The 24,280-nt window shown below is 37.1% G+C and overlaps 1 protein-coding gene across 6 annotated transcripts in view; it reads left to right on the top strand.

Moving 5' to 3' along the window:
• Positions 1–24,280, top strand: part of RAB27B (RAB27B, member RAS oncogene family) — a 173,774-nt gene that overhangs the window by 109,159 nt on the left and 40,335 nt on the right. For 2 of the 6 annotated variants that reach the window (XM_054671858.2, XM_016933746.4), the window contains exons 1-2: positions 22,390–22,717; positions 23,793–23,948. The exons of 3 other annotated variants lie outside the window; for them this stretch is intronic. The gene's annotated coding sequence lies outside the window, so the exon portion shown is untranslated. Of the gene's footprint in view, positions 1–21,311; positions 22,718–23,792; positions 23,949–24,280 lie in introns of those variants that run through there. One more of the 6 variants, XM_016933743.4, reaches the window with a different exon arrangement.

Below are 24,280 nucleotides of genomic sequence, written 5' to 3' on the forward strand. Positions count from 1 at the left end.
ACCTCCCATTGGCACTCCTTAAATAAGACAAACTTGTCTAGATTGCCAATAAGGAGAGTAACACTCTGTTTATCAAATGGCCAAAAAAATCTTCAATAAATTTTGTCTTTTTAACTAAACAACTGCTCAATATATTGAGATAATTAAGTTTCTTGTTCATTTGTTCAACAAATATTTGTTAAGAGTGTTATGCACTGTTCTGGGCTCTGTGTGGACAGAAGTGGACCAAAATTCCTGACCTTATAGAGCTTATCTTTTACCAGGGAGACAAAGACCAACCTAGATAAGCAGGGTGAGTCTATGACACAGTAGCAAGAAGTGCTCAGCAGAGAGTATAAAGCCGAGGAGGCATGCAGAAAGTGTCAGTGGCCGGTGTCAGGGAGGACTGAAATTCTAGATCAGATGCCCAGGAAAAGCCTCACTGAGATGATATTTTAATATCAATCAGAGGCAAGTAATGGAATGATCCATGTAGATATGTGGAGGAAGAGCATTCTAGATTGAAGCATTCTGGCTTCTTTCACGAACAGCAAAGAAGCCCATGCACCTGGCACAGAGGGAGTGAGATGGGGGTAGCAAGAAATGGGGGAGGGGAGATAATGGGGACAGGTCTTGGAGGACTTTGAAGGTCCTAATGAACGTGTTGGCCTTTGTTTTTTATTCCAAGTAAAATGACAAAACACTATGATTTAGATATAGCCCGTTGAACATTTTTCAATAAATATTTACTGAGCATACTATGAACTTTAATATTTTTCTAAGCCCTGTGGATAACAGATGTTAGTGAGATATACGAGGCCTCTGCTGTCATGGACATTATATCTGGGGTTTGGAGAGAGTCGGATAAGTAAATAAACAAATTAGTAATTCTGGAACTTTTAGTGATACTAAGAAAAAAAAATGTTAAAGGGTAATATAATGAGAGCGACCTTAAGGGGACTGTGTGATTCGGTGGTCAAGAAAAGCCTCAGGGGAGGTGATTTTTTTTTTCTTTTTTTTTTTTTTTAACTGAGACAGAGTCTTGCTCTGTCAGCAGGCTGGAGTGCAGTGGCACGATCTTGGCTCACTGCAACCTCCACATCCCGGGTTCAGGTGATTCTCCTGCCTCAGCCTCCTGAGTAGCTGGGACTACAGGCATGCACCACCATGCCCAGCTAATTTTTGTATTTTTAGTTGAGACAGGGTTTCACCATGTTGGTCGGGATGATCTTGATCTGCTGACCTCATGATCTGCCTACCTTGGCCTCCCAAAGTGCTGGGATTACAGACGTGAGCCACCGTGCCCGGCCAGGTCATGTTTTTAAAAGATCACTCTGGCTTCCTTGAAGATACTAAGTCGTAGGGTGACCAGAGTAGAAGAGAATCCAGTTAGGAGGCTATTCCAGTAGACCAACTACAACAGTGGCAAAGATTAGGGTCAGAACAGTGGCCACCAAGAGAAGTAGATAGATTCAGGAAACATTTGAAGGCAGAGCTGACAGAACTTGCTAATAAATTGGATAAAGGTGGAGGTGAAGAAAAGAAAGAACCAAATGATCAACAGGATTCCTACTGAAGATACTGGGTAGACAGAAGGCCATTTCCTAAGATGGATAAAGCTAGGGAAGAAACGGTTTTAATGGGAAATGAAGAATTTCTTTGCAGCCTTTTGAAGCGTTTTTCAACATCCAAGTGGAATTATCAGCTTGGGCTTTTGCATATATGAATCTGGGGCACCTAGAGGACATCATAGCTGGATATAGAAATTTGAGAAGCAAGTGGCTATGGATACTATTTAGAGTGATAGCCTTGAGGACATCACTCAGAGAGAGATTATAGAGAAAAAATTGGGGCTTGAGGACGCAGCTCTGGCTTATTCGGACATTTGGGACCTTGCAGGGGAGGAGTCAGTAAAAAGCCATTCAAGTGAAAGGCAAACCGGAAGAGAGTGTCATCATGAACCTAAGCCAGGATGTTTTTATAGGATGAAGGGTGTGGTCAATGGTGTCAGACACGGCCAAGATAAACAGTGAGATGAGGACAGAGAAGTGATGATTGCATGTGGCGGTGTGGAATCATTGGCAGCTCGGGAAAGAGATGGAGTTCTCAATATAAGATATTCAGAAAAACTAACTTTAAAAAATTCTGAAAATAGCATTTCACCTAATTCTAAAGAGAACTGAAAAGAGGCCCCCAGAAAAACTCATGAGGCTACGTACATAGAAGCTCTACTAAATTCAATTTTTTAAAATGACTTGTAGAACAGATGAATAAAGGAAACATATAATTAGAAATACTTAACGAAGGTGTTGTCTGAGCTGTGAGCATAGTTTGAAGAAGAATAATGCACAGTGAGCCGAAGCTTGGGAAAAAATGCTCAGGAGAGCAAAAGATTATTTTCACATTGTTTGAAACAAAGCAGTGAATAAAGAAGGGTCATCTCCCTCTTCTTTCTTTTCTTTTTTTCTTTCTTTCTTTTTTTTTTTTTTTGAGATGGAGTTTCTGTTGCCCAGGCTGGAGTGCAATGGCACGATCTCAGCTCGTTGCAATCTCCCTCCCCGGGGTTCAAGCGATTCTCCCACCTCAGCCTCCCAAGTAGCTGGGATTACAGGCATGTGCCACCACACCAGGCTAATTTTTGTATTTTTAGTAGAGATGGGGTTTCACCATATTGGCTAGGCTGGTCTTGAACTCCTGACCTCAGGTGATCTGCCTGCCTTGGCCTCCCAAAGTGCTGGGATTACAGGTGTGTACCACTGCACCCGGCCATGAATCCCTCTTCTTTCTACATGAAAGAAAATAGCCTTCAAAATGGAAGGTCTAGACAACACCAAAAGAAAATTAAAATCAAAGAAAGCTGAGAAGGTATTGTGACTGCAAATAACTTCTTTAAATGAGAAAGACTAATGGCAGAAGTGGTCAAGAGGACCTCTGTGAGGAAAGGGCATTTCAGTTGAGACCTAAAGGTTGCCTGGTTGCTAGGCAGGTGAAGGGGTTGAGAAAGAACAAACCAGACGGTGCAAAAGGATTTGCTGACTTCTTAACCTGGGAAAGAGCTTGGAGCGTTCAAGAAACTGAGAAAAGGAGTTTGGAGAATGGAAAGCAGGTGGCAGAGAGAGGCACAAGGTGAGTCTGGAGGCACCAATGGGGAAGAGTCATTGCAGAAACTAGACAAGACCAATGAAGATCAGGAAGTGCCGCAACCTAAAACTTACTTGTCAGAGCTGTTATATAGAGATGGCTTCTACTGGGAGGTTGAACTATCAAAGGAAATTAAGTAGTATCTGCCATATAAAGCAAATGTTTAATATCCAGAAAAGCAGGAGAAACATTTCTAGGTAGCTACAGCTGTATTCAAGGATACCAAGACCCACTCACATAATTTTGGGAACAGTTTCATAGAAAGGAGATATAGACTTCATATATTGGTGGGATTTAAATGAAACCAGTAGGAAGTCTATTATTAGTCAAATATTGCTAGTGTTGAGTGGTGTAACTATAGACAGGGCATTCAGTCTCCTTAAGGATCTTGATTTTCTCCTGTGTAAAATAAAAGGTAAGGGTTGATTATTTTAACGTCCCTACTGTTCAGCTCTAGACTTGGGCAACACATAATTCTTGTTTGATGTTTACTTCCTGCCTTCTTTCCTTCTTTTTTCCTTTTCTTCCTTCCATTTATGTGTCTATCCCTCTAGATAGATGATAGGTAGAGATAGATAAATAGATAGATAACCTTAGATCTACCTAAGATTATCTTTATGTTATACATAAATCTGTGTGCATAAGTGTATATATGTGTGTGTGTGTGTGTGTGTGTGTGTGTGTGCATATATGTAAACATGGGAGAAGAGATAGAAACATATGCACTCTATAATAGAGGGAAAATTTCATTTTAAAACGTTTAGGGAAAAAGCATAAGACTTTATTTTAGTCCTCTTTCTGGCTTCGTTCTAGCGCATAAATTTATTTTCAATCATATTGAACTTGGGGTCAACTTAATCTGTTTTCTTCTTGTTTCTCTCCTTAACTTGCTCAGAAAAAAAAATGAGATTATGTATTAAATCTGACCTGAGGGATATACCAGAACAATAATAATTAGTAAAAGCAAAATCAGCTTGTATTATATTTGCCCAATCTAACTTAGGCAAGGTAATCAGAGCCTGAGAAGTTCATTAAATGAATTATTCAGTTCTTATGGTCTATTATTCAAAATATATTATTTTCATAAACAAAATGGACTGTTGATAAGTGTTCCTGTACATACATAAATATTAAAAATACAAAATGAAATTAGATTTTTCAGAGGGAAAGAGAAACTAGTCATGTCTTACTGCCTTTGAAAAAGTAGACACATTTTCTAATATTAAGAGGTGCCACATATTGACTCAGGTGCCTCCTTGGAGTAACTTAAGCCTCTAATTTTCTGGAACTTTCTCCCAAATGCTGCAAAATATAGGAGCAATGCAACCTGTTTGCAAATTTATTAATTCTTTAAGCGAACTAAAGATAGATATCACAACTAACTGTATGGAAACTGTAATTCCCAGTCCCTATATCTATCCCTTTCTCACTCAATCTTTGATCTTAATCTTCCTGAGGTTTGTAATACCTATTCTCAAATACTGCCTCTCAAGGTTTGGAAGTAAACGCTTCTATTAGGAAGAACCTAGGAAACAACTCTGCAAAACATATGTTACAGGAAAAAATTGCTGTAACGAAAATATTCTCATATTTATAACCGAGGGTTAAAACGTAATAAAACAGACTTAAATAAATAGGCCATCATGTTTGAAAAGTCTGTTCTTTAATCTTCAGTTGGAAGCGAGATGCTAGTTGATGAAGCCTGCATAGCAGTAATAGTAATAAGATGAAATGAGCAACTTTGGGTTTGCTTTTCTCGTGTAAAGTCACTAGGCCATCATCAGATGCTACTTATTTTGAAATTGGCCTATACGATCTCCCCAGATCTCCTTTACTGCATTTTATTTTTTCACTTACCTACTAGGAAAACCAAGAAGACAAAAGTAAAATGCACCCAGCAAGTACTCATTAGTATTGTTTCTGAACACGCTTAATTTGGGTGCCCTCAGGAATGTACGTACTTGATGAGAATTTATGCATCTGTGATTACAGAGCAGCTTATATTTAGATAAAGGTGAGGAGAGATGAAAAATGGATAAAGACAGAACATACTGATCACTAGGTGCAGGTACACCAACCTGCAGGCTTTGTGTCCTCTGTAGACTTGGAGAAACCTTGCTGGGCGTCTGTTTCCTATGCAAGCTCTGAGGAAGTCATAAAATTCTACATTGCGGTTTTCTTTGGAAAGTGATTAAATAATAATAACTGAGTTGCTTCGAAGATGAATTTCCCTCAAATTATATTGTTATTCTGCCTCCCAGCAGATCTTCATATCAAGTGTATTTTCCATGGTTCTGATTCCTTACAGTTTTCACCCTTTCAAAATTCACTTTGACTTTTAAGGTAGACTTATGCATGAGGCCAGGGACCCAGAAACCAGTTTCCCATTCTTCAGTTCTAGATGATATTAGATTCTAGTGATTTTAGTAAAACAAAGCCTTCAAGGTCTAAGTAGTCCAGAGCAGTGAGATTGATTCTTAAAATCAATATCGTAAATATTGAGACACATGAAGGTATAAGCTTGGCAACTTGAGAACAGAGAACTAACTCAGAAAAGGAACAATTAAAATTCATAAATATTAACTATATGTTTAAAGAAAGATGTTCTGTTTGCATTGCAATATTTTATAACTGGTAGAATATTTTTGACTTATTTTTCAGGAATCATGTTTTCTAAAAGTGTGTAGACATTAAAATCGGAGGATTTAAACATAAAACTGCTTTCTAATTGGTGTTTTCCACAGTAAACATGCATTGTGCGTAGTCACTTGATCCGAAAGATGAAAATAAGAAATCCAAGAATTAATGACATTCTTCAAGGAGCAAAATTTCTGCCTGTTGTAGGACATTATAAACATTAGGAAAAATGTTAAGTTGGTTAAAGCTGATGATGTTATTACAACGAAAGACCTGGTCACCATGTTAAACCTGACAATACCAATTTAATCTCTGGTATAATTTTTGTCTATCTGATTTTTTGCTTAAAACATTCATTAAGTGCCTACTATCTGTCAGGTCATATTAGGTACTTTAGTTGTAATTGTCAGTAAGATATAGTTCCTGCTCTTAAAGACCTTAGAATCTAGTAAAATAGAGAGTTACATGAGCAGATAATTTTAATGTAACTTGATAAGTTTTCAGTTAGTGGTTTGAAGGCAGTATTATGGTAATAAAGAGGAAGATAAATTTAAGGAGGTTAAAACTGTAGAGAGATCAGTGAGGAGTGGCAAATACAAAAGGTCTGAAATTGTAAAGTTGGAGAAGATAAGTTATATTAATATTAAAGGAATAATTAGCGAGGGTGGGCATTAACCAGACATTGGGGGAAAGGAGAAATTATTATAAAGTCTAAATTTCTGGCTGTACTAAGGCAATAGATGGATAAATAGTGGTCCTCAAAATTGAAATCAGACATACAAAAGGAAAGGCAGGTTGGGAGAGGAAGAAGAACTGCATTTGAGATACCTGTGGTTATTCAATTGCATACGTTCAAGAAAATGACTCCTGAAATCTAGACCTCTCAGGAGAGGTCAGGCTGGTGATAATGACTGGGAAATGCAGGCACACAGGTGATCTCCAAAATCTATGAGACCAAATGCCATCTGTCAAGGAGGTCCTGGAAAGAAGGAGGTGGAGTAACCATAAGAGAGGAATAATTATTTTCTTTATTTTCTGCAAGCACTACTCTGCTTTGGCTAATAAAGACATTTAAGTTCTGGAATGACTTGGGGAAAATTTAAGGTTATATATCTAATTATATATGTGTGTGTATATATATGTATTTATTATTAAAATCATTGTTGTTCAATTGAAGGACATAATAAATATGCCTGTAGCTTCTGTGGGGGCAATCACTAAGTAATGTTTCCTTCATGCATAATTCTTTTCACCTATGTTCTCTCCCAACCCACCCTGTGAAAAATGACAAGTCGCGTCTCAATTAGGAATATGTTCTAGTACTAGAGATTGGGAACCCAACAGAAAGTGACTGAATCAAGTGATTCTGGCTCATTAATATCATGCTCTAATAATTGATGTACAGCCAATGTTAATTTAAGTGCAAATTAACTCCCATTCTCTTCATTTTAATTAGTAGCTTTGTTCTAGCTCTGCTGTCACTAAATTGATAACACTTTTATCCTCAAGATCTACTTACCAAAGCATAACAAAATGTATCTTGATGTTCTAAAAAAATTACAGAATAATTGTCTAGTAATGAGTATTTGTGTAGATTCCAATAATATGTAAAATATTGTCAAGAAATTGACTTGAAAAACATGTCAAATGATTGACCAAATTTAGGGAAAGTTACCTTGTCTCTTCTTCTGCCTTTTCTCTTCCCCTTCTTCAACTCCATGTTAATATTTTTTTTCTAGTCCACTGTTTGAAAAAGTTTGGGGAATATTCTATTACATTTATAAAAATTCTTTATACCACCATCTGGGTGCTTCACACTCTCCATCACAAGTATTTCTGACTATTTAATAATTAGTATGAGAACATATTGTATGCCTGCTTGTTCGATTGAGATATTCTCTGTGTTCTTTCTGGATTTCAGGTGTATAACACTTTCTTTGTTATGGATCCATCATTTGAGACATCTAGTTCTGAACAAATATGTTTTTCATAAAAGCTCCCTATAATATGGCAATATCTGAGTTATTTCTGTTGTGGAGATCGTAGATGGAGAACATTTAAATGACTCTTATGAGTTAGACACATACCTACAAATATTCCAGGCAAGATTTCTGATACAATCTTGTGGTCTTTAATTTTTTTTCTTAAGCATTTGGCTACTTATATTATTCACTAACTAGTATCCAACTGCTGATCTTCCATGTTATCCCCATCTGTAAATTGATCAACCTTTCACATTATTTTGGGAAATATCAATGTGTTTTTTCTTGTGTTTTGTTAGTAAGTAAGCTAACATTATAGGGACAAATCTCTTGTTTTATAAAGAGTATATGGACTTATATGAGACAGTAATAATAAATATGGAAAAAGGATACAAATATTGCTGGAAAAGAAGTCCTCCTACAACTTATGAAGAACACTTGTGAATCGTTTTAAATAATGACTATTTGACATGGTTATCAAGGGTGAAAATGTGCATTGATGTTAAACCCTTGACTAAAGACTGACAATAAGCAACCCCGTTTTCAGCTTCAAATTATTATCAGCAAAAGCATACATTCATTGAATATAACAGGGTTCAAGTCTAGGCTATTGTGTAAGAAAATCAAAAGTTTTAGTAATTTTGACTTTAATGGGAACAGTTTTGCAAATTCTATTTTTTCCTACTACTGCTTTCTCTTTGGAATAAGTTTTTACATATAACTTGCTAAGATTACAAGACCTTTGTGCCATAAATATACACAGCATGGAAAAGATGAAAGAGAGTTAAAGTAACAAACATTCTCCTATTGTAGCCATAATCTGATTCCAGTTTTAGGTAACCCAATTACCAAAATCAGCCCAAGGAATGGTTTCAAGGCACAACTGAACTAGGTAATGCAGGCAACAGTTAGGTCTTCTCCAAACCACAGGGTCCCAAGGACAAATAAATATAAGGGCAGAAAAGTAAAGGTTTCTTATCTACTAAGGTCCTATTTCTTTGTCCTGATGTACTATCTAGCACCCCCAGATGCTGAGAGTATACCTAAAATCCAACACTAATTAAGAAAAGTCTAAGAAGTAGACTGAATGGTGAATATCTTTTTGCTTTTTTAGCAGCAAATATCACTTCATTACTCTGACTTTAAAAGTACCCTGTACACATGGATCAGAAATGAATTTATACTAGAATTACAGGAGTGAATATTTTTATGAAATTTATTCCAGTGTTGTTTCCAGAAGTACATTTACACTATAGCATAATGTCTATACATAAGTCAGTAACATTATAAATAATAGTTGCTTTGTCATGACACCTTATTAAGGAAGAAACAAAAGATGCTTTTTTGCAGACTTTGTGAAGAAATAATATATCCTCAGGTTCTCCTACTTAATTGGAAATAATGAAGCTTTTTATAAGGCCAAACATGCTCTATGGCTCCTAAAATTCTGTCTGGGCAAATAATGTTATGACTTGTCTATTTTATCATGAAGGTAAGATTGTCTTCTTGAGTATCTTTCATATTAATTTAGGGTAAAGTTCTTTCCTTGTAGTACAAATCATGGGTAAAATTAATCTTTCTTAGAACTTTATTTCAGAGCCCATCTTTCTTTCTTTTGATGTTTTTCTACAGTGCTTAGTGCCATTTTGCAGCCCCCAAGCTAGGAAATCAATGATTTGTTGGCCAGTCTTTCTGATAAATTAATTTCTGCTAAAGTAAGTTATGACTAAAAACAGCTATAAATTACTGTTCCCAGTAAATATATTTGCTTGTTTACATGTAACAAAAATCCAAAGTCATGCCTAATGTTAGAGGCTCCAGGCTTAAAAATAGAGTTGTACGAGAAGAATTTGGGGCAAAAATAACTTTATCAGTAAAATCTAATGTGACCCATGTGGATGGCAGTGCTACGGCCTAGAATTTCTGGAGCAGCTACTGCTTTAAATATTCCATTACACTGGCAGATTCTGGGTTAAATAAATAATAAATATTTAACAAGTTAAATAAATGTTTTGATCCATAGTTCCGAAAATATGGTCACTATCCTCTCTTGTAGAAAGGGCCTTTTGTCTTCCTCCTGTAGAGTTTCTAAGTCCATCCTCAGGAAGGGAATTTCATAGAATTTGAGGCTCATTCACCAATACTGTCAACAACACTTGACTGGGTATCTTTGACAATAAGTTCTCAGTTTCCCACCTATTTAACATCTAAAAGTACAGATAGCCAGCTGGGCACGGTGGGTGGCTCAAGCCTGTAATCCCAGCACTTTGGGAGGCTGAGGCAGGCGGATCATGTCAGGAGTTCGAGACCAGCCTGGCCAACATGGTGAAACCCCGTCTTTACCAAAAATACAAAAATTAGCCGGGCATGGTGGTGCACGCTGTGATCCCAGCTATTCGGCAGGCTGAGGCAGGAGAATTGCTTGAACCCAGGAGGCAGAAGTTGCAGTGAGCTGAGATCACATCATTGCACTCCAGCTCTGGGCAACAGAGGAAGACTCTGTCTTTGTTTGGGGGGTGGGGTGGGAGGGGCGGGGGGGTGGGGGAGGTGGGGGCAGGGGCAGGAAAAGTACAGATAGTCCTCCCCATCCATGGGTTCATTATCCATAGATTTAGCCAACTACAGATCAAAAGTATTTGGGGAAAAAATGAATGATTGCATCTGTCCTAAATATGTGCAGACTTTTTTTTCTTCTCATTATTCCCTAAACAATATAGTATAACAACTAGTTACATAGCATTTACATTGCATTAGGTATAAGTTATCTGCAGATGGTTTAAAATATATAGCAGAACATTATATGCCAATACTATACAAGGATTTGAGCACCTGCGGATTTTAGTATCCACCGAGGGTCCTCGAACCAATCCCCCATGAACACTGAGAAACTACTGTATATGTAAGTAGATTGAGCTGGTGAATTGGCAGGTGCTGTGGTAATTCTGCAGACTAAAGTATTAGTAACTGATCAACTAGCCTGAGCATTTTTCCATCGAGAATGGTGACATTATTTTCTAAGCCAAATTTAGCCAACTACCTGGATAAGAGGTGGGCTTATAAATAACTGTAGGTTCAGCAAACAGGTCCACCGTTGTAAACTAAATGGCCAAGATCAAAGATATATGATAGCAAAAGATCTTTTGGTTGATTGCACCTTAATAATTTTAGAGTAATCATTAATGCTATATTGCCTCCTGAGTCATTGCCTTCAGAAATAAGACACCAATATACTATTCAGTCCAATTTCCAGTCCTCCAGCCTAGAAAAATAGACTCAGTACATAGAATAAAATGGCTCACAATTAAGGATTTAGACAATTCACAGGGATCACAGACAACAGCTTGACTCCTTAAAAACATCTCATTGATTAAGCTAAATGGAGTCCAGTATTTGCCACATGAACATGTGTGTGTGACTGTGAAGGAACAAGTTAGGCCAAATGTCTAATGGCAGAAGACGGCTATGTGAGGAATAGCTCTAAACTAAACTAATTCGTTCATCACAGGGAAATTTAGTTCTGGTTTTCTGTCTGTACTTGGCTTATCTCCAAATGATAATTTCAAGTCAGAGAAATTTAGAAAACGAATGTGGAATTGGTTTTCCCACTTGTTTGTAAGAAAAGATATGTAAACAGTTTCTTGCTTATTCTAGCACAAGGAAAGCCTAGATCAGATAAAACTATTGATATTCTTAGAGAGAATTTATGGGTTTTTCTTACAGAACTGCTAGAGGACTTAATGAACTGCACCAAAATAGTTTCCAGTCTTACTTCAAGGGCATACGGTTTTGAACTATTTTTCAGAAAAGATTTCTGTAAAGCTTTATGTATAAAAGAAAATTTGTTTTAACATTTTCAAGTAATTTTAAGCATAACTAGGTTTATCAGGACATTCTCAAGCCCATCAAAGTTTAGAAGATGATATCAAGAAAGATAAACAAGATAACCTTATATATTAATAGGATAGGTAGAAATCTTTTTCCTATGCGTCAAAGCAAAAATCAAAACATTGACTAAAATAAATTTTAAGACACATCTTGCTGTTATGTCTTATCTATCTACTCTCAAGAACAAAATGCTTATTTAAAAACATTCTTAGTCTTCAGGGCTGCTGCAACTAATTTCACCCTCCATCCACTAGTTTCAGACAAAAGTATTTGTTGCAAGTTTCTTGAATTTATGCAATATTATTAGTTTTGAGATGGAGTCTCGTTCTGTTGGCCAGGTTGGAGTGCAGTGGCGGGATCTCGGCTCACTGCAAGCTCTGCCTCCCGGGTTCATGCCATTCTCCTGCCTCAGCCTCCCTAGTAGCTGGAACTACAGGCGCCCGTCACCACGCCCAGCTAATTTTTTTGTATTTTTTAGTAGAGACGGTGTTTCACCGTGTTAGCCAGGATGGTCTCCATGTCCTGACCTCATGATCCGCCCGCCTCAGGCTCCCAAAGTGCTGGGATTACAGGTGTGAGCCACCGTGCCTGGCCAATAATATTATTTTTTAATGGACAGGCAACATAAACGTCTATAAAGTAAATCGCTGTCTTTCAAATTCATTTGTACCATTGTCACTGGATATTGTGTCAGCAAGGAACATAACTTGCATGGAATTTTTAGTAAAAATATCTCTGATTGTTGAAGTTCAAGAAGGCACTACAATAAATTACAATAAATTAATGCCCTGTAGAGTTGATATTTGTTAAAGCTTTGTGGTAATAACATACCTATAAGTTTAGATTTTCAATAAAACTCATTTGTTTTTAGCAGTGCCAACCTATTGTATATTAAGAAGATGCTTCTTTCTGACTCACTGCAAAGAGAATTTACACTTGAAGAGTCATTTTTAAGAGTGTCAGGAATATATCTGCACTCATCTCTGCTGTTTCCTCTCCTGATTCTCCAGGGACTAAGAGTGATATTAAACACATTGAACAACTAGCACGACATCTGCTGATCAATCAAAATAAACCACACTGGTGTGTTCCGGCTGCATATCAGCTGGGCCAAGGGTCTGATGTCAACCTGTTATAAAAGAAAGCAGAGCAAACTGGCCTATTTGGAAATCAGATGCATTCTAACTTTCAAGTCAATCTACTTGATTCTAACACTTTAATGTATCATAATAACATGAGGATTATTTCTATTCTTCTAAAATGGAAAATGTTAATATAAAGTCTTTTCTGAAATGTTTCTTCAAATTCTATAAAATTTGGCCAAATAACAAGATCAAAACATTTAACATTAAAAATCATGAATATTTGGGCAACGGTCCCTCCTACACTATAATCTGTAGGTTGGTTACCCATCCAAACAAGTTTAGGACCACAGTCCAAACAAAGGACAGGAAGGATAAGAGCCACAGAACTAGAAGAAAAGCCATCCCATAACCCTGAGATGGCTGCAGGGAGGAGGAGAAGAGTGTCATATTAATCAGGGTGGGGTCTGAGATAATAAGGGTGCCACTTCGAGAACTGAGCCAAGTTCATGAATAAAACACAACATATAGATATAGTTTTTCAATATATCAATATCTTCTGAGGGATATAACTGTGGGAAGAGACAGTGAATTAGCCAATCACCCTGACAAATGATTATGAGTTAAAATTTCTAAGGAGGTCTGTGGTGCAAATAATCCTAAAAATTTTCACTAAATGGAAGATCTGTGAGGGTTAAAGTTGAAGGCAATCCCAGTACAGACAGAAAATTTACTGAATTTTCACTTCATGAACTAACGTAGTTTTCATTTTGAGTTACTTTAATCTCTTCTTTCTTTCTTTCTTTTCTTTCTTTTTTTTTTTTTTTTTTTTTTGATACAGTCTTGCTCTGTCGCCCACTGGAGTGCAGTGGCACCATCTCGTCTCACTGCAAACTCCACCTCCCGGTTTCAAGTGATTCTCCTACCTCACCCTCCCGAGTAGCTGGGATTGCAGGCATTAGCCACTACACCCGGGTAATTTTTGTATTTTTAGTAGAAATGGGGTTTCACCATGTTGGCCAGACTGGTCTCAAACTCCTGACCTCAAATGATGTGCATACCTTGGCCTCCCAAAGTGCTGGGATTATAGGTGTGAACCACTGTTCCCGGCCAAATTTAGGTCTACTTCTTACAAAATAGATCCCTGAGATACTGAGAATCTACTATGTTGCAGCATCCTAAATAAATGAGCTGATCTGCTTCTTTTGTCCTACAAATTTCACGTTTATTTTCCAGCCTGCCTTTCTACCAGTTTTCGCCGGTTGGGTGTCTTTATGTGGGTGTTGCTGTGAAAATGGAGGTATAGGGAGGGAGTTGGCTCTTTCAGGTTTAATAAAGTTTTTCATCATCAACACTAGAAATATGACATCAGGTTTCCTTTAGAATCTGATGTGTCGACTTTTACTAACAATTTGGCCAAAGCTTCTTATGTATTAGGCTACTTTTCTCTAAGACGTATTAGCATCACAATGCCCACTCACATGGCCTGATGTATTTGTCTAAGTGTAGGGTAAAAATCTATTTAGGACCTGTCGCAGTGGCTCATGCCTGTAATCCCAGCACTTTCGGAGGCCGAGGTGGGAGGATCACCTGAGGTCAGGAGTTTGGGACCAGCCTGGCCAACATGGTGAAACCCCGTGTCTACTAAAAATACAAAAATTACCCCGGTGTGGTGGCTAATGCCTGTAATCCCAGCCACTCAGGAGACTGAGGCAGGGGAATCACTTGAACCCAGGAGACAGAGGTCATAGTGAGCCAAGATCATGCCACTGCACTCCAGCCTGGGCGATAAGTGAGACTCCATCTCAAAAAAAAAAAAAAAAGAAAGAAAATCTATTTAGGAAGAAAATAAGTCCCTCCGGATACCTCTAGCTAAGCAATAATGAATATAATAAAAGGATCATTGCAACAGAAAAAAAAAAAGAAAATTGTGAAATAAGTTAATACCGTCTCGTTTTTAGCCTCACCTTGTTTTTCCTAGTCTGTTCCCAGGGCTCTGAGTCACTGGTTGGACCCCCTGGCTGCCCCCTGGAATATGTTCGTCTTGTCTTTGCTCTAGCCTTTTGCATATTGCTACAAGGTTATCCAAGTGTACTTTTCACCAGTTCCATTCCCACAGAACCCTCCTTTCTGTTTGTTAACCTGCTATTCTAATTGTTGTAAATATGTTAATTGGCCAAAATATAATATTAATTTTGAGATAACATACCATCAATCCTTTTGATTCACTAATCATGTATTTGCAAATCTGCCTGCTTAATAACATTTATTTGTGACCCCAGAATCAATACCATGGTGCTTTTGTAGTCATTTGCAGGCATATACAGAGTGGTAAAAGTTTGAGTCATCCAACTTGCATATTCTCAGCTGAGGTCAAACAAGTTGGTGCTGTACATTCTTGTTTTAGCTCTCATATTGTAAACAAGTGTCCTTTTCATGATTTATTTAATGTTTTTCACATTTTTGTCCTTTCGAGTGGTGGTTTCTCTGTTTAAAATGTCCCCCATGGGCAGTGCTGAGGGACTGTCTAATGTTCCTAAGGGCAAGCAGGCTATATGTGCCTTAAGGAGAAGATACATAGATAAGTTTCGTTCAGGCATGAGTTATAGTGCTGTTGACGATGAGTTCAGTGTTAACAAATCAACTATATATTATATAAGATATCTTTAAATGAAAGCACATAGAAAACAAGGTTCTGTTTTGCTCAGTTGATGAAAATACTGGTGGCTAGAGGCTCGCAGGAGCCTAATCCCATTTCCTCTAATAACAATGGCTTGGTATTCACTAATTCAGTGTTTGTAGCAACTTTATAGAATGTATAACTCCTGTGAATAACAAGAATGAACTCTATTTATCTCCTCCCATGAAATAATTTTCAATCATTTAGGAATAGAGATAAAAATGCAATCAAATACGTAAAGGAAGAATAAAAAACAAGCAAGAACCAAGCCAAGTCTAGAAGTAGAGAGAGGTAAAATAGTTGAACCAGAGAACCTTTGATACCTACCATATTTGAGCAAAAAAACTGAACTCTGAGCTTCCAGGCAATAGAGGCCAAAAAAGAAGGCAATGAATATCATAAGCTTTTCTTATAAGGCTATAAGAATTTATAGATTCTTTCAGATTTTTGGGAGAGACACATTTTTGTTTTCTATCAGTAAATTCTAAGAGTAACTTTATGCCACAAAGCACATAATGGCAATGTTTCTCATTGTAGTTTTATAAATAAAGTAGAAATGGACTTCACATGACTGTTTTTTGTTTTGTTTGTTTGTTTGTTTTGAGACAGAGTCTCCCTCTGTCACCTGGGCTGGAGTGTAGTGGTGTGATCTCGGCTCACTGCAACCTCCACCTCCTGGGTTCGAGCGATTCTCCTGCCTCAGCCTCCCGAGTAGCTGGGATTATAGGCACCCGCCACCACACATGGCTAATTTTTGTATTTTTACTAGAGACAGGGTTTCACCATGTTGGCCAGGCTGGTCTTGAACTCCTGACCTCAAGTGATCCGCCCACCTCAGCCTCCCAAAGTGCTGGGATTACAGGAGTGAGTCACCATGCCCGGCCATGACTGCTTTTTAAATTGACAATAATGAAGCTCAAGGCACTGATGCTATTTTTGTTGCCCTATGAACGCATTCCTACAGGGATCTGAAGTTTTGTATGTTACTGGGGCTCTGACATAAAATACGTTTCTACTGCACATGTGAAATTATCCTAATGATGGAAATACCCAGTCCTCTGGTAAACTGGAAGGGGAGATATGTTTCAGTGAGCTGCTGTGTTGGTACCTCTAAAACCATTCTAAAAAGAAAACATCTGCATTTGCCTACAAATTGAAGAGTCAACATAGGGCAGCCCAGAAAAATGAGAATAGTCTCCAACCCATTATAGACTATCCCAATTAGGAATATGATGTTAGTTAGAAGTGTTGTGTTAATTATGACGTTAGATGTATCTGAAACTCCCTTCTCTAAGTCCTTGACTCTTTTAAATACCTATGCTCATTTTAATTTGTTAATTTATCTTACTACTGATGTTAAAATTTTCTGATATTATGTGGAGAAACATACTAAATGTAGGTTCAAATAGTGAGTAAACAAACGTTCAGAAAGAAACAGAAGACTGAGTAAAAGCTTATCAACTCATTTAAACCTCCCCACATATTTTATGGATTGGCTGTTGATGCCCAAATTTTTGAGCTTAATTTGTCCTGATTTTCCAAACATGGTTATTAACACATTTGGGACTTGTTAAAAAAAAGAAAGAAAGAAAAAAAAAACTTCAGCCAAATTAAATTTAAAGGAGTTTAATTGAGCAATGAACAATTCACAAATCCCTTAGGCCCAGAATCACGCAGATTCAGACACTCCAGTGCAGCCACATGGTGGAAGAAAATTTATGGACAGCAAAAGGAAAGTGATGTTCAGAAAACGGAAGTGAGGTACTGAAACAACTGGATTGGTTACAAGCTCTGTGTTTGCCTTATTTGAACACGATTTGAACAGTTGGCTACATTTGATTGGCCAAACTCAGTGACTGGCACAGGTGTGGGGTATGGTCGGTTTACACCTCCACTTGTATAGTTCATGATGTACAGAGAAACCTTTAGGCTGAACTTAAATATGTAATGAGGCAGCTTTAGGCTAAACTTGATTTAACAGACCTTTAGGAATACACATTCTGGAAGAGTGAATTTATAAAAATAAATGTTTATGGCTGTCTCATAACTGCATTATCAGCAATTTTTGCACTATAGAGATTTTTATGTTAGGTCTTGGTCCTTTATATCATTAAAATATTAAATAGGAAAAATCATGGAATTTATTCATAAATAGATGTACATCTATTTCCCCAGACTACAGGTAAGGAACTATTTGGGTAAGAATGGGCTGCTGACCTCCAAGGAGAAAAATGAGAGCTTCAGTTTAAAACTATCATAGTTTATAAAAGATATAAACCATTCAGTTCCTTTAGTTTTTAATATTTAGAAGAGTAAACAAAAATTTGATTCAATTAAATGTAACAAATACAATTAAATGGAGATGCAATTTGATTTATTGAAAATAACACGATTTTAATGCAGATTAACTGTAGGCAGTACCTTACCAGAATATAATGCATTCTGGAAAATATCTACTGACTCAAATATGTAAAAACATAAAAAGATTTCATGGTATGGCAGGGAGAGGGGATAGGAGGGGTGTCTGTTCCCAGGGAGCTAAAAGTAATGTAAACTCTTTAATTACTTGCTGCTTTTAGACATAATCTTTGATGACATAGATCTAGCGTGTTATACATATTCTTTCATTTTGTTCTTTCAAAAACAGTATCACTTTGATTAGAAATAAATAAGAAATAGAATATTCAGATAATGGCTCAAACACTGCAATAGAAAGACAATGATATGGACAAATGGAGCCATCGCCTGGCCAGCAGAACGTCTGGGATTTCATTTTAGATGTTGAGTCCTGAGCTGATTTTTTAAAGCATGGATTTGGCATTGTAATGCCGCCAGCTCAGAAATGTCGATGTAATGGGAGAAAATGTATGGGGAATTCAGGGCCTGCCTGAACCTCCATGGGCCCAGCCTTGGTACACTCGGGCTAGAGAGATCTGTGAAGGGCTGTTTCACCTCCTGGTGACCACTCCCACACCGACATTGGTTGGAGATCCTGCCAACTATCCAGGGAGCCTGTGGATCTCTTTCCAATGGGATGCTAGCTTTTAGTCAACTGTTTAAAAAATTATTATCTTTAACAGCTCTTGAAAGATTAGCTTTCTATTGCCATTTCCAAATCTTCTTTCCTCCCACTCTGCACCAGCACCTGCACTATAAAGAAGGTAAATTGGCCAGGAGCGGTGGCTCATGCCTGTAATCCCAGCGCTTTGGGAGGCCGAGGGAGCGCGGATCACTTGAGGTGAGGAGTTCAAGACCAGCCTGCCCAACTTCGTGAAACCACTGTCTCTACTAAAAAATACAAAAATTAGCCAGATGTGGTGGCATGCTTCTGTAATTCCAGCTACTCAGAAGGCTGAGGCAGGAGAATCTCTTGAACCCAGGAGGTGGAGGTTGCAGTGAGCTGAGATAGTTCCACTGCACTCCAGCCTGGGCGACAGAGCCAGACTCTGTCTCAAAACAAACAAACAAAAAGAAGGTAAATCACTAGGGGATATATAGAAATTATATGACAAAATAGACTTTAGAAAAAACCTTTTTGAAACCATTTACAAAAGGAAACTGAATAGACCTCTGACACTCTTGTCTCCAATAAGCTATGAAAATAGTACTGGTTCTATCACTTAAGAGGCATTCAGCTGTTCTCTGGTAAATATTTACTCATACCTTTAAAAGGAAAAATTAGCTAAAGGTAGGCTCGAGTTAGAAACTTAATCTAACTAGTTAAATCCTTTGAAATTTGGCAAAATTCCTCTTCACACATAAACCACTTAATACAAAACCATGTTTTGTATTAAGACCCCCAAATCTGAAGGGCAATTAGCCAACTCCTAGATCATCTCATGTTATATCCTGTCCAAAAATAAACAAACTGGGCTCTGGCATATTCTAAAAATATCTTCCTGTCTAAAAAAACATTTAACAGAGTTTGTCTAAGAAGCAGACTCCCAACTTTATTCTAAATATAATTATATTTGCATATATGTAATTTACAAACAACTTTCCTGGAACACAAGCATTACACAAAGTGAAGTATACCTGTATATTTATTTAAAAGCAAACAAACAGGATATATATATATATATATATACACACATACATATATATATACACATACACATATATATACACATATATATACATATATATACACACATACATACATATGTTTTTTTCTTGAGACAGAGTCTCACTCTGTCACCCAGCCTGGAGTGCAATGGTATGATCTCGGCTCACTGCATCCTCTGCCTCCCAGGTTCAAGTGATTCTCTCAGCCTCCCAAATAGCTGGGACTACAGGTGTATGCCACCATGCCCAGCTATGTTTTGTATGTTCAGTAGAGATGGCGTTTCACCATGTTGGTCAGGCTGGTCTCAAACTCCTGCCTCAAGTGATCCCCTATCCTGGCCTCCCAAAGTGTTGGGATTGCAGGCGTGAGCCACCATGCCTGGCTTCAGAATGTATTTTTTTGCCAGTGTGTCATGTTTCATAGCTCGGTGACTGACGAAGGGACTTATTCAGTGCTTTTCCTTTATGCACTGATATTTATTTTATTAATTTTAAATTAATAAAATATTAATTTAAATATTTTTAAAATTATTAAAAACATTAATTTTCTGACTCTTTAGGAATACATATTCCTAAAGAGAGTGTTGTGTTGTGTTGTGTTGTATTTAAAAGCAAAGGGCTGTGGATTTTGACAGACCTTCAAACCTCAGGCCTGCTACTCATTAGCTGTGTGGTCTTGGGCAAATTATTTACCCTGTCTGAGTTTAAGCCTTTTAATTTGCAAAACCTCTGAGGATTATTTTGAAGATTCAATTAACTAATATATGAAAGTGCAATGCAACAGGAGGTTGCTAATATTAATTTGAGTTATAGTCTGGCAACTCAACAAGTGTTTGTTAATATTCTATATATATCTACACTGAGAAAACCAGACTGTAATAGCACCAAATATTTGGGCAAACTTCTATTGGTTTGGTTTGCTAAGTGCATCACATGTATTATTCATTTTGTCTCTCTATATTGATTTTTAGCTCCTGTTAGAAATTGCTTATTTTTCAACTTTATAATAGTGTTTGTTTTAAAAATATGTAATATGTTTATGTGATTCAAAATTCAAAAAGCACCAAAGTATACAGTAGAAACATATTTTTCCTCCTTGTCTCCTGCCATAGTTCATCTACCCAGAAGCAAACCTGCAAAATCTATCTTATGCATATAAAAGCATTTAGGCGCAAATATAATTCTTCTCCCTTTTTTTGCACAAGAATTAGCATACTATTTAGGGTTGCCAAATGAAATACGGGACATCAGTTAAATGAGCAGTATTTGGGACATATTTACACTAAAAAATTAATTGGTGTTTCATCTGAAATTCAAATTAAACTGGGTGTCCTGAATTTTATTGGCTAAACCTGGCATCAGTAAATTATTATCCACCCTATTCTGCATCTTGTTTGTCTGCTTTTTTTTCTGCATTGGAATCATCTAAAACTCTTTTAAAACTCCCACGCCCAAGCTACACACTCCAGACCAATTTCATCAGAATCTCCAAGGATCATTCTTGGGCAACAGTATTTTTTTCTGTGATTGTGTTAAATTGAGGAATAATCTAACAAAAAAGCACCCATTTTAAGTGTACCATTCAATGAGTTCAATGACAAATCTATACACCTCTTTTTACTTAATAATTATTTTGGTGATCACCCAAAAATCAGTTCTTAAATTGTAAACCCTTTAGAGCAAGCTTTGTATTTTATGCTACTTTTCTTCACAGGACTTGAGCATTCTGTGTTTCAGATAAATACAGGTTGACTAACAACAGAGTTCTTTATTTCAGTCATTATTTAGGTTTAATGCACAAAATGAGAAATGTTATTAATGAGTTTTTGCAGTTGCAACACTTGTTACAAAGAAATGCAAAGGTTGCGAAGAAATAGTTGCAGACAGTACTTAGTACCAAGAGATCATTTCCACCTACTCAAGATCTCCCCACTGGCTAAGTGGTACGCCAGGTGCTTCACATACACTGGATGACCCTACAAATCCCTACTTATATAGGAGGGATCTGAGGCCCAGCTTAAAGAAATTGTTCAAGCCACATAGCTAATATTGAGAGGAGCTAGGATTCAAACCACATGTTTAACCCCAAATTCTTAGTAAGGATACTTCTCAATATGGCATAATTTTGAAATTCCACCTTTCTTCACACTATTCAGAAACTCCTATTTTTAATTTGGAAAATGGTTGAGAACAGCTGTTTCTGTTTCTCAGCAGATGCTTATCTCAGCCAAAATGCCTTCTTGAGAGAACCAATCAAGAGAAACCAAACAGGTCAAATTTCTTCAGGCTCAAGTTTCTTTGATCTGTATTAAAGCCTTTACAAGGTAGTTCTGGATTTTGTGTTTGTTGGTTCACATGCCTTGGATCACCTGAGCATGAAGGGCTTAATGAAAGAAATAGTTGAAAGGATATAATTATAAGTTGTGATTTCAGGGGAAAGGAAGTAGTGTCTTTTGCTAATGAACCTTATCGTTCCCCTCAAGTTGTGTGTATATCATATCCATGTCTTGATGTGCCACTAAAATGAAAGAATTGACTTAAAACACTAAGGGTGAATATCTTGTTCCTGCATATGCCAACTATCTTGTTTCTCTTCCTTTATGGATGTGTGTTTTGAAATGCAGGATGTAGAGACAGACCACAAAACCATTCTAGTTTCTGCAGCGGAGAACGCAATATGAGTATCTGTTTCAAGGTCATTTCCTGATAATATTATCTTACAGTAATTTGAGGCATAGGTTCAGGGAGGAGAGTAGGACTGAATTCTATTCCTGGCTTAGCTGTTTTCCTCTGTCTCCATCTTTAAAGCAATTTTGAAAGTCTCTTGCATATGGCTGATGTTCAATAAAGGTTGGATGAACTGTCTTGACGTTCTTTTTGAAAACTGAGGATATGCTGTGTTCCGAGTAACTTGGCAATGTGTCAGTGAGGGCACAATTATGAGTCAGAGACCATAGAACTGCAATGGGATCTTAAATTCTTTTAATTTTGGCAATCTCAATTCATCTAGAAGCACCTTTAGAAGAGCAATTGAACTTGAAATCTTAATATTCAGCAATAAGTAGATGAGAAAGAAGTTTATAAAGTCAGTGAATTTCAGAGAGAACTTGATGCCTGGAAGTCTATGGCAAGTTGTGGACTTGCTATGTATATATATATATATATATATAAATCCATGAAACCACAATTTGATTGATTCCAGTAGTTTTGACTTGGGTCTTGGCCCAGAATTCAAAAGATAATGCTGTGACAGCAACAAGGAAATTGTAAGTATAGTTTTCTCTAAGTACTGTGAAAGAAGAGAAATGGAAACTAGGTTAACTACTTAGTGTTTTGCTAATCCTATTAATCGGTATGAAGTTTCTTGATTCTGTCTTTTTTGGAAGTATCACAATCATGCATGCTTTACATACAGTGGGGTTTTTTAATGGGTATTACTGTTAGTAATTCCCTTCATCCACTTTTGGGTGGACTACCTGTTATAAGCTCGGAATGATGTGTAGCTTTTGTTAGTTTATAAAATTCCTTTTTTTCCAGCCTAGACCTTTCATTATCTCACATCTAATGTTTTTTCACCTCACGTTATCCTCTTTCTTCCACCCTCTATCATTTGTATTTTTCTGTGTAGCTTTTTGCCTGTGGCTTCTTTTACATCTAGAATCCAGTAATGCCAATATGTCTTTATAACTTCCAGATGAACAATTTAATATTCCTCCTTTACTCCCCACCATTTACTGCATCTTGTTTCAACACATAACTTTAGTTTTAGGGATTAGTGAAAGTACAGATTATTGTATATTCAATTAAATGCCACCGGTAAGGGGCAGAGAGGTTTCTTCCAGGTTAATTATTTACATTCGTCTTTAGAATCCCAAGAGTTCAACAAAGTGGGCTGAGACCAGTTAAAATACAGATATTTAGAAATTGTTACAATATCTTTAGAGTCAGCCAGGAACAAAATTGTCAGAAAGGGAAGACAGGGGCTTGACTTCAGATCCTCCCACCCATCCACATACACACTTTTTCATTCTTAAGTGTCTCTCCATGTGCCTATTGACTTTATTCTAGTAAGCTTCTAGTTCTCCACTTTCCCATTTAGGATTTTCATTGGTAGAAATATGTCCCATTCCAACTCTTTCTTTGTGTCTTTTCCGTTAACCATTCAACAAATATGTTGTGCCTCTTTTTACCAGCTACTCTGCAAATCAATGAAAGGCTTAGTTTAGGTGGTTGTGGGAGTAATGAGATTAAACATAACCTTTATTTTAAAAACATGTAGAGATTAAAAAAATTATTAAGTGTGAAATTTCCTAACCCACCATTTAGATCTCTATAATACAGGTTCTGAGAACTCAACATAGCTGAAATTTGTCCGCAAGCAGACCTGCTTTCAGAGTCCAGTCCCTTACAAACGATTAATTCATCAGCTGCTGAAGAATCAAGTCCAAATAAAATTAATGGTACCACACAAGCTTCATCCTTTAGTTTACATATAATGTGAGTTATTTATATCCTTTAATGATAATGTTCTCTTGAATTTTCCTGAAACACTAGCCATATTTATCCATTTAAAACAGTGGTCCCCAAACTTTTGACACCAGGGACGGGTTTCATGACTATTTTTTCACAGACTGGGATGGGGGGATGGTTTCGGGATGATTCAAATGCATTACATTTGTTGTACACCTTATTTTTATTATTATTACCTTGTAATATATAATGAAATAATTGTACAACTCACTATAATGTAGAATCAGTGGGAGCCCTGAGCTTGTTTTCCTGCAACTGGACTGTCCCATCTGGGGGTGATGGGAGATAGTGACAGATCA

The sequence above is a fragment of the Pan troglodytes genome, chromosome 17 (assembly GCF_028858775.2).
Source record: "Pan troglodytes isolate AG18354 chromosome 17, NHGRI_mPanTro3-v2.0_pri, whole genome shotgun sequence".
NCBI lineage: Eukaryota > Metazoa > Chordata > Mammalia > Primates > Hominidae > Pan > Pan troglodytes.